The 13,701-nt window shown below is 34.9% G+C and overlaps 1 protein-coding gene across 16 annotated transcripts in view; it reads left to right on the top strand.

Moving 5' to 3' along the window:
• Positions 1 to 13,701, top strand: part of LOC149783365 (oxidation resistance protein 1A-like) — a 227,964-nt gene that overhangs the window by 121,020 nt on the left and 93,243 nt on the right. Inside the window, exon 1 of one of the 16 annotated variants that reach the window (XM_089931590.1) lies at positions 2,044 to 2,163. The exons of 13 other annotated variants lie outside the window; for them this stretch is intronic. The gene's annotated coding sequence lies outside the window, so the exon portion shown is untranslated. Of the gene's footprint in view, positions 1 to 2,043; positions 2,164 to 12,519; positions 12,578 to 12,796; positions 13,041 to 13,701 lie in introns of those variants that run through there. 2 more of the 16 variants (XM_089931592.1, XM_089931591.1) reach the window with 2 other exon arrangements.

The raw sequence follows: 13,701 nt of genomic DNA, 5'->3' as shown, positions 1-13,701 counted from the left end.
GTATAGATTGAATGTTTGTAGAATGCATACATGTATAAACTGAATGTTTGATAGAATGCATACATGTATAAATTGAATGTCTGGTAGAATGTATACATGTATGGATTGTATGTTTAGTAGAATGCATACATGTATAGATTGAATGTTTGTAGAATGCATACATGTGTAGATTGAATGTTTGATAGAATGCATACATGTAAAAATTGAATGTTTGGTAGAATGTATACATGTATGGACTGAATGTTTGATATAATGCATACATGTGTAGATTGAATGTCTGGTAGAATGTATACATGTATGGATTGTATGTTTAGTAGAATGCATACATGTACAGAATGAATGTTTGATAGAATGCATACAGGTATAAATTGAATGTTTGGTAGAACATATACATGTATGGATTGAATGTTTGCTAGAATGCATACATGTATAAATTGAATGTCTGGTAGAATGTATACATGTATGGATTGAATGTTTGATATAATGCATACATGTGTAGATTGAATGTTTGACAGAATGCATACATGTATAAATTGAATGTCTGGTAGAATGTATACATGTATGGATTGAATGTACTAGAATGTATTTTGCAGCAAGCCTTGGACTTGAGACTGCATTTTGCAGTAAGCCTTGGACTTGAGTCTGTGTTATGCAATTAGCCTTGGACTTGAGACAGTCACTATTTTTAAGTAAACCTTGGACTGGAGATGCATTTTGCAGTAAATTATGAATCAGAAAAGATGATGTCCATGAAATATTCAACCGATAAAGGCTTTAAAGGGGTAATTATAAATAATAATACTTTCTGATTCAATATCTTGTTGTTTTTAAGGTTATAAAGAATGTTTGATTTTTTACATTCTATTTTTAAGGCCATATAAAATTACATATTAGATTTTTAAGGCCATATAAAATTACATATTAGATTTTTAAGGCCGTATCAAATTGCATACTAGATATTTTTGTTATTTTTAAGGCCGTGTAGAATTAAATATTAGATATTTTTAGTTTTTAAGGCCATATAGAACTATAAATTAGATATATTGTTATTTATAAGGCCATATCGAATCACATATTATACTTGTATTCATGTTGTCATCTTTTTCAGACATTCCCTATGGTTTTATTACTGCTCAGAACAAGTTTCATGTCAAATTTTATTGATAATGGGGTGAAGTTGCATTTAAAAGGTTTATTTATGAAACCAAAATTGTCTCTTTCATTGAATCATGCAGCATTTAAAATCAAAGAAGCATAAATTATTATTTACTTTCAGTTATTCTGGCTGCAATATTTGTGTGCATAAACTATTCTTGATTATAAACTTTAAAGCAATTTTTCATCAATTAAACTGCCATTTTGAGGGGTTCTTAAACTGTTTCTGTCATGTTCTGGAATTTTTTCAAGAACCATTCATAAATTTTTTATAAACTGTTCAATTTTCTTAAAAGTATCATAACTATTCCTAATGTAAACTCTTCCCAAAACAGTTCTTGAATGTTTATGGTTTATTAAAATATTCTTCAACCTCTCTGGTGGCCTAGTGGTTAGAGCATCCATCCCGGATGCGGGAGGTCATGGGTTTGATCCCTGGCTGAATCATACCAAAGACTTACAAAAATGGTACTATCAGCTCCCTCACTTGGCACTCAGAGGTTAGTGTTAGGACTGGTTGGCTGCATGATGCCCCAGTGCTAGACATCACCATAAACTGCCACACAGCAGACAACGTAGTGATATGACTTAATTTTTTTTAAAGCTATGTAAAAAATCCAAATCACACACACACACACACACACAAAATATTCTTCAGTAGTCCTTGCTTTGTTCTTTTGTTATTAGTAAAGACTTTTATTTAATGAGAGTAACTAAGTCGCAAAACAAAATCTACCTTGAGGCCATCCTAGGTGCATGTACAGATATATACAGAGTGCATTCAATCATGACCCATCTCACACATACCTGTCACATACATTAGTCAGGCATGCAGAAATTACAGACCCAGACTAGTTAACTATATAAGTAAATTGTAAACACATGATGAAGTTACTATCAGTGTTTACTAGTCAGCTTTAAACTCTTGCGTAATGCATGCTGGTGTACAGTTGTATACAAAAATGTAGCTGCAGGAGGTGGATTATAGACCATGTGGTATTAATTAAGGTTAGATTACATCACTTTAATATACTCATGGTGAAAAGTGGACATGCTAGAAGGTTCTTTGATGTGTCTTGGAATATTATTCTATATAATGGCTGCAGAGTATTCAAAACTGTTTTTAAATAATCCTTTCTTTGGTTTTGGAATTGCAAAGTTTTGGGCTGTCATTGATCTAAGGCTGCTGGTTTCACTGCACTTAAAATTATTTCTCATGTAAACTGGGGTTGAAAAGAAACTTTGTACATAATTTTGAAATCAATTCTTGAAAAAGTAGGATGTTTAAAGTATCAATCATCTCTATAATGTTTCAGGGTTGCCCATCATGTATTATTGACAATTATTAGCTTATTTTTGCAGCCAAAATATTTTCTTAGTATTACAATCAGAAATATTTTCCTCTATGATATTTCAGTAGTCAAATGGGGTTGAATGGGGCTTTTGTAAAAAGTGACACAGTAGTATTTTGGAATGAAATACTTTTTTTTTCTTAATGGCCAAAGATCGGAGGTTTTTTTCTCTGTAATGAGACTTGTATGACCAGACAAAAGTGTGTGTGTGTGTTATATTGATTTACACCATAGATTTGTTTTTGAGGTTATGGCATAATTCATAAATTTCACAAATCAAAATTATCATAGAGTAATTGTAAATTATGAAACTTTTGAAGCAAATTTTTCAATTATTGATTACTTATGAATAAATTTTAAACAAATTAATACATATAGTATGTACATGAGCTATGTACCAGTCACAGCACATGGCACCAGTGCTGATGTAAAATCATGCATAGTGCCGCAAAATTGAATTTTTTTTAAATCATAAAAGGTGTTAAAGTGTATTGGCCTATAGTAAACATCACATGTGTTTGTGTGTTTACAATGGCATCTTGGCATCCGTCTGTCTACGGAAGACGACAGTGTAGCTCCAGAGTAAGTTTTTGTTTCTCCTTCTTTCTAGCTCTCTTTTCAGCTTTGCTTTATGTTTCTGTCTTCCTTTGCTTTTTGAACGCCCTGTCTGACATCTAGGCGCCAGGTGGAACGGTTGTTAGCACAGCTCTCCCAGTTATTGACATTGATGTTGGCCATCTTCATGTCCTTCTTGCAAACATCTTTGTAGCGCAGATGTGGTCATCCAGTCTGTCATGCACCTTCTGCTAACTCCCCATATAACAAATCCTTGGGAATGTGGCCTGGGTCCATTCTCTTGACATGGCCAAGCCAGCAAGGGTGCCTCTCGCTGAGAATGGAGAACATGCTGTTCATGTTGGCGCATTCCAGAACCTTTGCATTGGGTACTTTGTCCTGCCACTGGATGTGCAGAATGCGTTGCAGGCATCTCAGGTGGAAGCTGTTGAGTTTCCTCTTGTGTCTTGCATAGGTGGTCCTTGTTTCACTGCTGTTGAAGAGTGAGCTGGGCATGTAGGCTTGGTAGACATGCAACTTGGTCTTCTAGGTGAGGTTGGGGTTGCTCTAGACCCTCTGGTTAAGTCTGGCCGTCATTGCTGCTGCCTTGGCAATCCTGCCATTCATCTCAGAATCAATGGAGAGTGAGCTGGAGAAGGTGAACCCGAGGTGTGTGAAGTTCTCAACAACATCCAAGTTGTACCCATCAATGGTGACGGAGGGTGGGGAGTCTGCATCCTGACATTCGTTTTCTTCAAACTGATGGTCAGTCCAAATTCCTTACAGGCATGGGAGAGGCAGCATACCAGCTGCTGCAGTACATATTTCGTGTGTGATGTCAAGGCTGCATCATCGGCGAAGAGCAGTAGTCTCTATATGGAAACAATGTTTTCATCAAATCAATCATAATGTTTACACATGGTTGGATCAATGGCTTTGCACACCGTTTCTAAGGATCCCAATTTTCCTCAATATTCTCAGTGTTTATATAGATTGTATCTAGTTGGCTGCACAGTTCTTCAACAAATGCCTGTTTCATATTCTCATGTCAGTCCAGTATTCTGCACTTCTGATGGCCTTCGTCACTTGGACATCATGCCTGTTTCTTCTCATCATGATGATATAGTCAATAAGATGACAGTGTTTTGAACATGGGTGCATCCAAGATGACTTGTTGCAGTTTGGCAGGCAGAAGACAATGTTATTGATTAGGAGGTTGTGTTCAACACATCTTCTAAGTTGGGGAGTCCGTTGTTGCATTTGGCAAAGCCATTTTTGTCAGCGACACTTGGCTATATCTGGTGACCTGTGCCTACGCTAGCATTGAAGTCACAAAGAATAATGAACTTGCCAGCCTCTGATGCTTCTGCAATAGGCGACTCCTGGTCTCTATAAAGTTTATCCTTGATCTCATCTGGATTGGTTATAATGGGTTCGTAGGCTCCTACAATAGTTGCATATCTTTTTCTAGACAGTGGGAATCTGATCTGCATTAGTCTGTCATTCACACCCTTTGGATATTTTTAGCTTGCTCCCATAGCTCTCAGACTCAACACCAGCTTCACATCACTATTGTTTATTTCGGCCATTTCCAGAAGAAGGTATAACTGGTTCCTGCTTCTGTAAGTTGCACTTCATCAGGCGAGTTTCAGTCAGGGCTGCTGTCTGGATGTTGAATTTGACCACTTCTCTATCAGCTGGAACTGTTCTTCTCTCTGGTCTTTGTATGATGTACTGCCCATCAGTGTACATACATTCTGGGCAGCTATGGTAATTTGCATGATCTTTGTCTTCTTCTTTGTTTTTTTCTGCTAAGATAGGATCATCATTCACAGGGTTAAGGGTGCAGCATACAATGTTCAGGGCACCATTTCTACCCATTTTCTCATGCCACTTTCCTAGTGCCACAGGACTTGAAGGTATCTGGTGGCAAGAGAGGAAGAATGTCATGACTTGCCAGTGAGTTGGATTTAGGTGAGGGAAAGTTGCACAATGACTCCTTCATATTCTCATCCAGGTCTGTCTGAATCCAGTGGCATGACAGTGTTAAAGCATTTGGAAACAGATGCAAGGGACGGCTATCTGTTCCTACTGCACCTGCACTGTCCATATAGCTATTCATATCTGCATTCACAGCTTGGGGTTGAGCATATCTGCATGCAGAAAAGACCTTCCAAAGGGAACCATGTGTAGCTGTCCACTAAGGGTCCCAGGTGTAACTGTCCACTAAGGGTCAACAGTCAATGATACTGTCATATACTGTTACTAAAAGTAGCAGGCATAGCCAGATCTGACCTTTGAGGAGTGGGACTTAAATGCTAAGTATCATATCTAATTGTAGTGGATGTAAACAATCTCTAACACACTTGAAATATCAGATGTACACACTCTAAATATCATATGTAATTGAGACTGGATGTAAATGCACTGTAAACATCATATATAATTATGGATGTGTTATGTATATCTACATTGTGTTATGCATATTTAATTTGTATTGTGTGTTTGTCCTTTGTCCATAAATGAGAATGGGAGTTTGGGCCTTCTTGACTAATGTCTTGTGTTTTTGACAACATATTACATAGCTAATTCTTGTGTGATTTTAGAATATATATTAAGATAATTATTACTTGGAGGTAAATGTTTATGTGGACTTTTGAACTTGGAAGTTTCTGGAAATGATTTTGTTTATGAATTTGATGGAAAATTCCATTTAAGATAATAGTCTGTTTTCAGAAAATGGTTATTGCAACATAAGTCAGGTGGGTGAGTATATAAGATTGTTTACTTCATAATTATGATTCCTAATTTTAACATAGTCTTTAGAGGAATCAATTTTAGTTGTGTTTAGATGAGAGGATTTATTTATTATAATTATTCACTGGAATTACAAAGTGCTCATTGATTTAGGAATAAATCACTCTCTTGAAATTATTATGAATTCAATCAAGGACATTTTGGATTATATCATTGTGATACATCAAAACTGCTGACACATTTGCATATTCAAGACCATTGGCATATTAGCACATTCAATATTGAAATTCATTTGAAACACAGATGCTATTCATTCAGAATATTCTTTACTTTTGGACTTGTAATAGAACTTTAAGGATCCTTTGGGATTTAATTTACAACTTTTAGTTCTTTTCAACTTTTTGCTTTGTATTTTAGGGAATTATTTGTTATTTGTTGAATTTTACACAACTTGTTGTTTTTCACTCTTTTCTATTACTTAGTTGAAGGCATAGAGTTGTGGGGGAGGTCTGGGGTTCGAACCCGGCCAAGTCATACCAAAGACTTATAAAATTGGTACTAACAGCTGGCTCGCTTACCACTCAGTATTAAGAAGTTAGTGTTAGTACTGTTCAGCCTGGTGTCAGGATAATGTGACTGGGTGGGACATCATGCTATATGCATGTGGCATGATGCCCCAGTGCTAACCATTACTATAAACTGCCACAATACTTACATTGTAGCAATATGACTGCAAAATTGTTAAAGCTACGTTAAAATTCCAAAAACACTCACACTCACCATGGAGTCATACCAGGGGCATAAACAGAGTCTTAGTATCTTTAATACAGAATACTTGAAGGAGTATGATATCTGGTTGTGGGAGGCATAAATACACTCCAAGTTTATCTAATTGTGGGGGATATAAACACACTCTAATTTGATATCTAATTGTGAGGGATGTAAGCACATTCTAAGTTTGATATCTAATGGTGAATGTAACGCATTTTAAATTTGATAATGTAATTGTGGGGGATGTAAACACACTCTAAGTTTGATATCTAATTGTGAGGGATGTAATCACACTCTAAGTTTGATATGTAATTGTGGGGAATGTAATTAAGTTGGATACCCAATCTTCAAGCTTGATTTCAAGATTGAGTATCCCCTTTCATCCAAAATAAAAATAAGTTTTCAAAAGTTACATTTGAAACAAAGTCTCCAGTTTGTGCTCAAGTTTAAGAGCTTATCATTTCTAGTCCAGTGTTTAAGAGCTGTATGATTGCTAGTCCAGGGTTTAAGAGCTGTATGATTTATTGGTCATGGTTTAAGAGCTATATTACTTCTAGTCCAGAGTTTAAGAGCTGTATGATTGCTAGTCCAGGGTTTAAGAGCTGTATGATTTATTGGTTATGGTTTAAGAGCTGTATTACTTCTAGTCCAGAGTTTAAGAGCTGTATGATTGCTAGTCCAGGGTTTAAGAGCTGTATGATTTATTGGTTATGGTTTAAGAGCTGTATTACTTCTAGTCCAGAGTTTAAGAGCTGTATGATTGCTAGTCCAGGGTTTAAGAGCTGTATGATTTATTGGTTATGGTTTAAGAGCTATATTACTTCTAGTCCACAGTTTAAGAGCTGTATGATTTATTGGTCATGGCTTAAGAGCTGTATCATGTCTAGCCCAGAGCTTAAGAGCTGTATGTTTGCTAGTCCAGGGTTTAATAGTTGTCTTATTTCTAGGTCATTGTTTAAAAGCTGTTAGATTTCTAGGCCAGGCTTTAAGAGCTGGATGTTTCCTAGTCCAGCATTTAATAGTGTATATTTCTAGGTAAGGTTTTATATCTGTATGACTTCTAGTCCAGGGTTTCAAAGCTTATGATTTCTTGATCAGGGTTTAAGAAGTTTATGATTTCTTGGTCATGGGTTAAGAGCTGTATGATTTATAGGATACAGTTTGTAGCTGTATGATTTATAGGATAGGGATTAGAGCTGTATGATTTCTAAACCAAGGTTTAAGAGCTGTAAGATTTTGTGGCAAGGGTTTAAGAGTTGTCTGATTTCTAGGCCAGGCTTTAAGATACTCTGATTTCTAAGGCCAGTGTTTAGGAGCAGCATGGTTTCAGTTCCACGGTTTAAGAGCCATATGATTTCTAGGCAAGGGTTTTAGAGTTGTTTCAAGATTTCTAGACATGGGTTTAAGAGTTGTTTGATATCTAGGCCAGGGATTGAGAGACTTATGATTTCTAGGCAAGGGTTTAAAAGGATTTTGATTTCTTGACTTGGGTTTAAGAGTTGTCTGATTTCTAGTGCAGGGATTGAGAGATTTATGATTTCTAGGCAAGGTTTTAAGAGCTACTTATTTCTAGACCAGAGTTTAAGAGCTGCTTGAGACAGGTCTGACTGTAAATGACCTTTATTTAGGACTGGTAATTCATTTCTCCAGCCATGTCAAATATTATAACTGTATAACATATAGTGTAACACAATTCAATTTTATGATTCATTCTTTAGCATGTCACTAGCATTTGCTGTGTATTTTCAGTCTGTGGCCATGGTTACAATCCAATACTTTTTATGACAATCTGATATTTTGGCATGTTGCTAATAATGGTATACTTTTAGTCCATAACTATAGTTGCGGTTTGATAGTGTTTCTGTCAAGCTGATAAGATGAAGTAAGTCTGATGTTAGCACATATTTTACAAACTTTAGGACATATTGGTGAAAATAGGACATCATGTCTCTAACGATGATTCTCCTTTTTCTTTTCCTTCCTTCATTATTTTGTATTACTGAGGTCTTGAACTGATATATTGTAAATTCTCATCCTCCTTTGTTTAGGTCAATTACACCAAACATATCAGTCATATATTGTGCACTGTATAGAACTGGCCAGTTTATGGATCAGTCTGTTGTATTCAGAAAGAATGTGTGTGTGTGTTTGTGTGTGTGTATTTGTGTATGTGTAAACCACCATACTTGAATATTTCTATACAACTTGAAAGAAAACAGCATGAAAATTTGACTTTATATTGTTTATTCTACCTCAACCTCCTGCAAACATTGACTGGTATTTTATTTATTATGCCTCACCCCCCTGCAAACCTTGACTGGTATTTTGTTTATTCACTCTCAATGTGCATGTCTGGATGCATGCGTGTATGTGTGTGTACATATATAGATTTGTATGAGAACATGTGAGATGTGAAAATGAATGCATTTGCTGGACATGACCAACAAATGAGTTCAAATGAACATTTGCTTACTTGATATGTCAGACATTGAACTTAACTGTTCCAGGCATTTTTTTGGTCATTACTTTTTCCTTATTATTTAAACATTCTACAGCCACATAGCACAAAAGCAAAAGTAGTGGTTTATGAAGGCTTATCTCCTGGGGTTATCAAAACCCTATAATTGCACAATTGCCCCAGGGTATGTACTCTCTATAGACATAATCAATCCCTCACACTATGTTTTTAGCTATAGGCTTTTAGAACTGTAACCTATGCTTTAGTACTAGCAACAACAGCTAACCTTTATTATCATCTTTTAACACTTGCTTGGGGCAAATACCATATCAAATAAAACTTGACCATCATACTTGACTGGAAATGACCATCACTGAAGTGTTATGTATTTTCAATTTATCGTGTTTTCACATTATTAATTAGTATTCAGTTTTTGTATACAATAGAATGACTTAAAATATTGTTGTTTGGTTAGTTTGTAGTATTCTGAAAGAAGAATTGTTTTATGGTTAAATTCTGGTTGTAGTAGTGAAACTAGTCACTGCTATTGAAACTAGTCACTGCTGTTGAAACTAGTCACTGCTTTGGAAACTAGTCACCGCTACTGGAACTAGTCACTGCTATTGAAACTAGTCAGTGCTGTTGAAACTATGCACTGCTGTTGAAACTATTCACTGCTATTGAAACTAGTCATTGCTATTGAAACTAGTCCCTGTTTAAACTAGTCACTGCTCTTGAAACTAGTCACTGCTATTGAAACTAGTCACTGCTATTGAAACTAGTCACTATTGCTGAAACTAGTTACTTCTATTGAAACTAGTTTTTCAATAGCAGAAGTCAATGCTATAGATGTTTTTGGAACAGTTTCTGGTGTCAATAGCCGTTAGATTATTTTGAAAGTGTTGTATAAAATTACACTTGTACAAACCAATGAGCAAAGAGAGGTCATTAAAATTTTATCAAAATATGAGTATATTGTTTCAAAACATTGATTTGAAACAAACTCATTGAGGTAAGAGAGGTCCAGTTGCTATTGTTCTCCATCAAGGCATGTTGTATATGTACCCTATATAAACCAACTGAGTTGAAACTAGAATACATGCACACACCCCACATTGCAGATTTTGTCTGTATCAATATGTAACAATATGTTTCTGAAATTAGTACTTGTTAATTACTTTCACTATTACTATTTAAATATTGTATGCACAATTGTCTTTGAATCTTTTATTACCTCATGTAAGATTTTGCATTTATGTGTTTATTACTTTTTAATCGTCATATCAGTCAGATAATCAAAGTAAATAGTTGTTACGTGTATTGACTCTTACAAAATGTAACAAGAAAAAAGTGAAGACAGTAACCTTTGTACAATTTAAAAAATAATTTATTTCCCTAGAAAAACAAGGTAAAAATGAGAAAAAAAACTTATGGTTCTGCGAATCCAAAAATAATCCAAAAATGGATATCCTAGTAATAAAACGTCCTAATGAAACTGAGTTCAAATCTCAATGAAATCCAAAATGGAAGGCAATAACATATGCTGTGGTCAGTGTCATACTGATGTATCAAAAGTTCTTTGTTGAATCACATAAAATAATATTCCAGTTTTTTAATTCTGTGTAAATTTTGCTAAATGGCTTTGTCCAAGAATTAATTTAGAGCACTAGTATTTCCAGTGAAAAGAATCACTTTTCTTTAAAATAAAATAAAATAATTAGCCCAGAGACTGGTCACAACATAAAAGACATGGACTTCTCCCATGTTAGGGCAAGAATGACTATTATTTCTTAAAACATCAACAATAAATGTAGCTACAACGTAAAACAGACACTAAGATGTGGGTCAGTCCTCTGGAAAAACCTAATTGATACATGTTATTTGTCACATACTCCAAGTATGACCTTGATACCACTTTATGAATCATACTCTGAGAAAGAATAAAAAAAATATTTAAAAACAGTTGTTTACTACAAACTATCACTTGTTCAGAATCAAGGTCAGGAAATAGGTCAGCATTAGATATAATGTCTCTATAAAGTTGTTTACGTCTAAAATTAAAAAAAAAAACAAAATGTCAGCCAGAACTGGACTCTATGCCAGTAAATAAAGTTACATTACAATAGGATGTGATGAAACAATTTTTTTTTTAAAACTAACAAACAAACAATTAAATTCAAATATAAATTAAATCAAATATACATAACATAATACACCACTCCCTCGATAACTTCGACCCTGATAAGTCGAGAACCCGCTTATAAGGCGGGGTCGGGCGTGGGTCCCATTTATTAAACCAGGAAATACCCAAAAATTTGACCCTTATTTTATTGAACTGGATGAAAATCGCGATCGAAATTGGTAACTGAAACTTTGATAGTTCGTTCGTTTTTTCGTCGAAAAACGGTAGATAGGACCTGGAAATTTTAAAACATTATGAGTATCAACTTTTAATAAGAGGTATTTTTGTTACGTTTTCTTTCCAAACGACATTATTAGTACACTGGAAATAACGATATTCAACGAAATTAAGATCAATGAAAATGTCATGTCTAGTGGAGGCAGTATTTTATTAAATAAAGGCCAATTAAATATGTTTATATCAATTGAAATTTGTGTTTTAGTTCTGTTTTTTTAATAGATCGATTTAAGTGTAATCATCATATCTGCCGTAACATCCAATGTCCAATTAATGTCCAAGAACGTTCTCGCAGTAACGCCTTCTGTGTTTTGATATCCGACTTGTACTTGTTCTATTGTTGCGCTGATTTAAAATCGGACCTCCTTTGTATTATCATGTTAATTGCATCTTTTGTATCAAATAAAAGAGGTGGAATAAAAGAAATGTTAAATGGCATGCAAATCGTACATGCTTAAGATCTAGCGGCCTGATCGCATGTCTGGTGAGCTCGTTTCACTGAGCATTGTTTCACAGAAACGGATCATTGTGAAGAAACGAGTTTCATAGAATTCTGAATCGGCTCTCAGAGATGAAAGAAGTTTAATTATTACTTGCAATGAAATGACGTTATCAATATTTTACAAAATGAACAATACAAAAATTGAGGTTCGACGTAGACGATTGTTTAACAAATAAATGTCTGTAGTCTTTGATAAAAGGAATCTTGTTTTTGCGATGTCTCAATAGTTAGTCTGGTTCCGTGCTCTTTACTTCCTGCTTTGGACTACGTTATCACTCACTATGCAAAGACCCAGACAAATCAACAACAACAAAAAGTAGTGATGCAATACACAAGCGTTTTTGCGTACATACGCAGGTTGTTGAAAAAGTCATCGATCGTTTAGATGTTGGGCATATTGAAAATAAATTTAGCTTATAAGAATAACGAACAACTTAGTTAGAAAAAGTGCTTTATTGACAATTATTCTCAGCCCGATTATAAAATGAGTATTCAGTCATTAGCACTAAACACCCACCCCCCATGGCGGTAGAAGGGCTGGCATAGTGGGGGGATCCCTCGGTAACTGGACATCGCTGATAGTGCGGCCTATGTTTTTGGACCTCGTTGTGAGCAATTAACAAGGAAAAGTGTAAAGGGAGGCCATAACATAAACATACGCTTGTTGTTTAGTCCTTTATCTTTTAATGTGACGTTTTATGTCCTTTCTATGATGTTGCTCGGAAGTAAATAATATGTAAACCAAAATATAGACTGGTCTCTTGACATTATTTTTGGGCTGAAGTGGTAGCTTCAGGTAGGCTAGAGAACAGGCTACACTGTTCCTCTGTAATGGATTCATGAGCATTTCTGAAAAATTGCTATGCTTTGATTTGCAAAATAAATGAACTTTTGGAGCCAATAATGAAAATCTGATTAGCCTAGAGAAGGGAGTTGCTTTTGGAAAAAATGGCCAGTCATTCCTTGTTATAACAAATTTTTAGAATGAGAATGTGCTGTACTTCAGTGAATCTTCATAGCGTTTTATGGTGTCAGTTGAACATTGTAGGCACACGAAATAACATTAATACAGTGAGTCTCCATGATGTCACATGGAGTTATGTATCATTATTTTATTTAACTCTAATGGTACAAGATTGTGTCTATATTTTGAATTGTACTTATTCACAACTATAATTTAAATTTCTCTGATGATCTTAAGTTAAAATAGTATATTTTTGTACATGGGTATAAATTCTGTTTAAAGATATTGAGATTGCATAGGCTGCATAAATAGTTGTTAATGTAGTGTTTTTGACCATTTATGATAATATTAATAATAAAACCTGTTTGCAAGTTTTGGGTTGTTTCCAAATGGACAGGCCCATCATTTGGATTAAGTTATTTCCCATTGGACGGGTAAGGTCACTTGAGTATGCGTTTGAAGTCTTGAGTAGTAAGATCTGTTAGTTGTTGAGTATATTGCAACATAAAGTCATAATAGACTCGTGTAGGTGTATATAAGGAGAGAACTGAACAATCAGATTCATTCCTATTTTGGATTGATTCCAATTTTGGATTCTTGTTTCATAGGTTAAAATTTGTATGCAGATTTGTCTGATGTTGTATTTAGATAATTTGAGAGGAGACATTCATTAGGATTATTGTTTGGAATTGCGAATTATTTAGAGGAATGCTGGAGAATGCTGCATTTTGTACATTTGAGGACCTGAAATTCATTCAAAGCATTCAT

This window comes from Sinohyriopsis cumingii, chromosome 14, assembly GCF_028554795.1.
Source record: "Sinohyriopsis cumingii isolate HCF-2022 chromosome 14, ASM2855479v2, whole genome shotgun sequence".
Lineage (NCBI taxonomy): Eukaryota > Metazoa > Mollusca > Bivalvia > Unionida > Unionidae > Sinohyriopsis > Sinohyriopsis cumingii.
The sequence above is the reverse complement of the archived record's forward strand: the minus strand, read 5'-3'. Positions and strand labels throughout refer to the sequence as shown.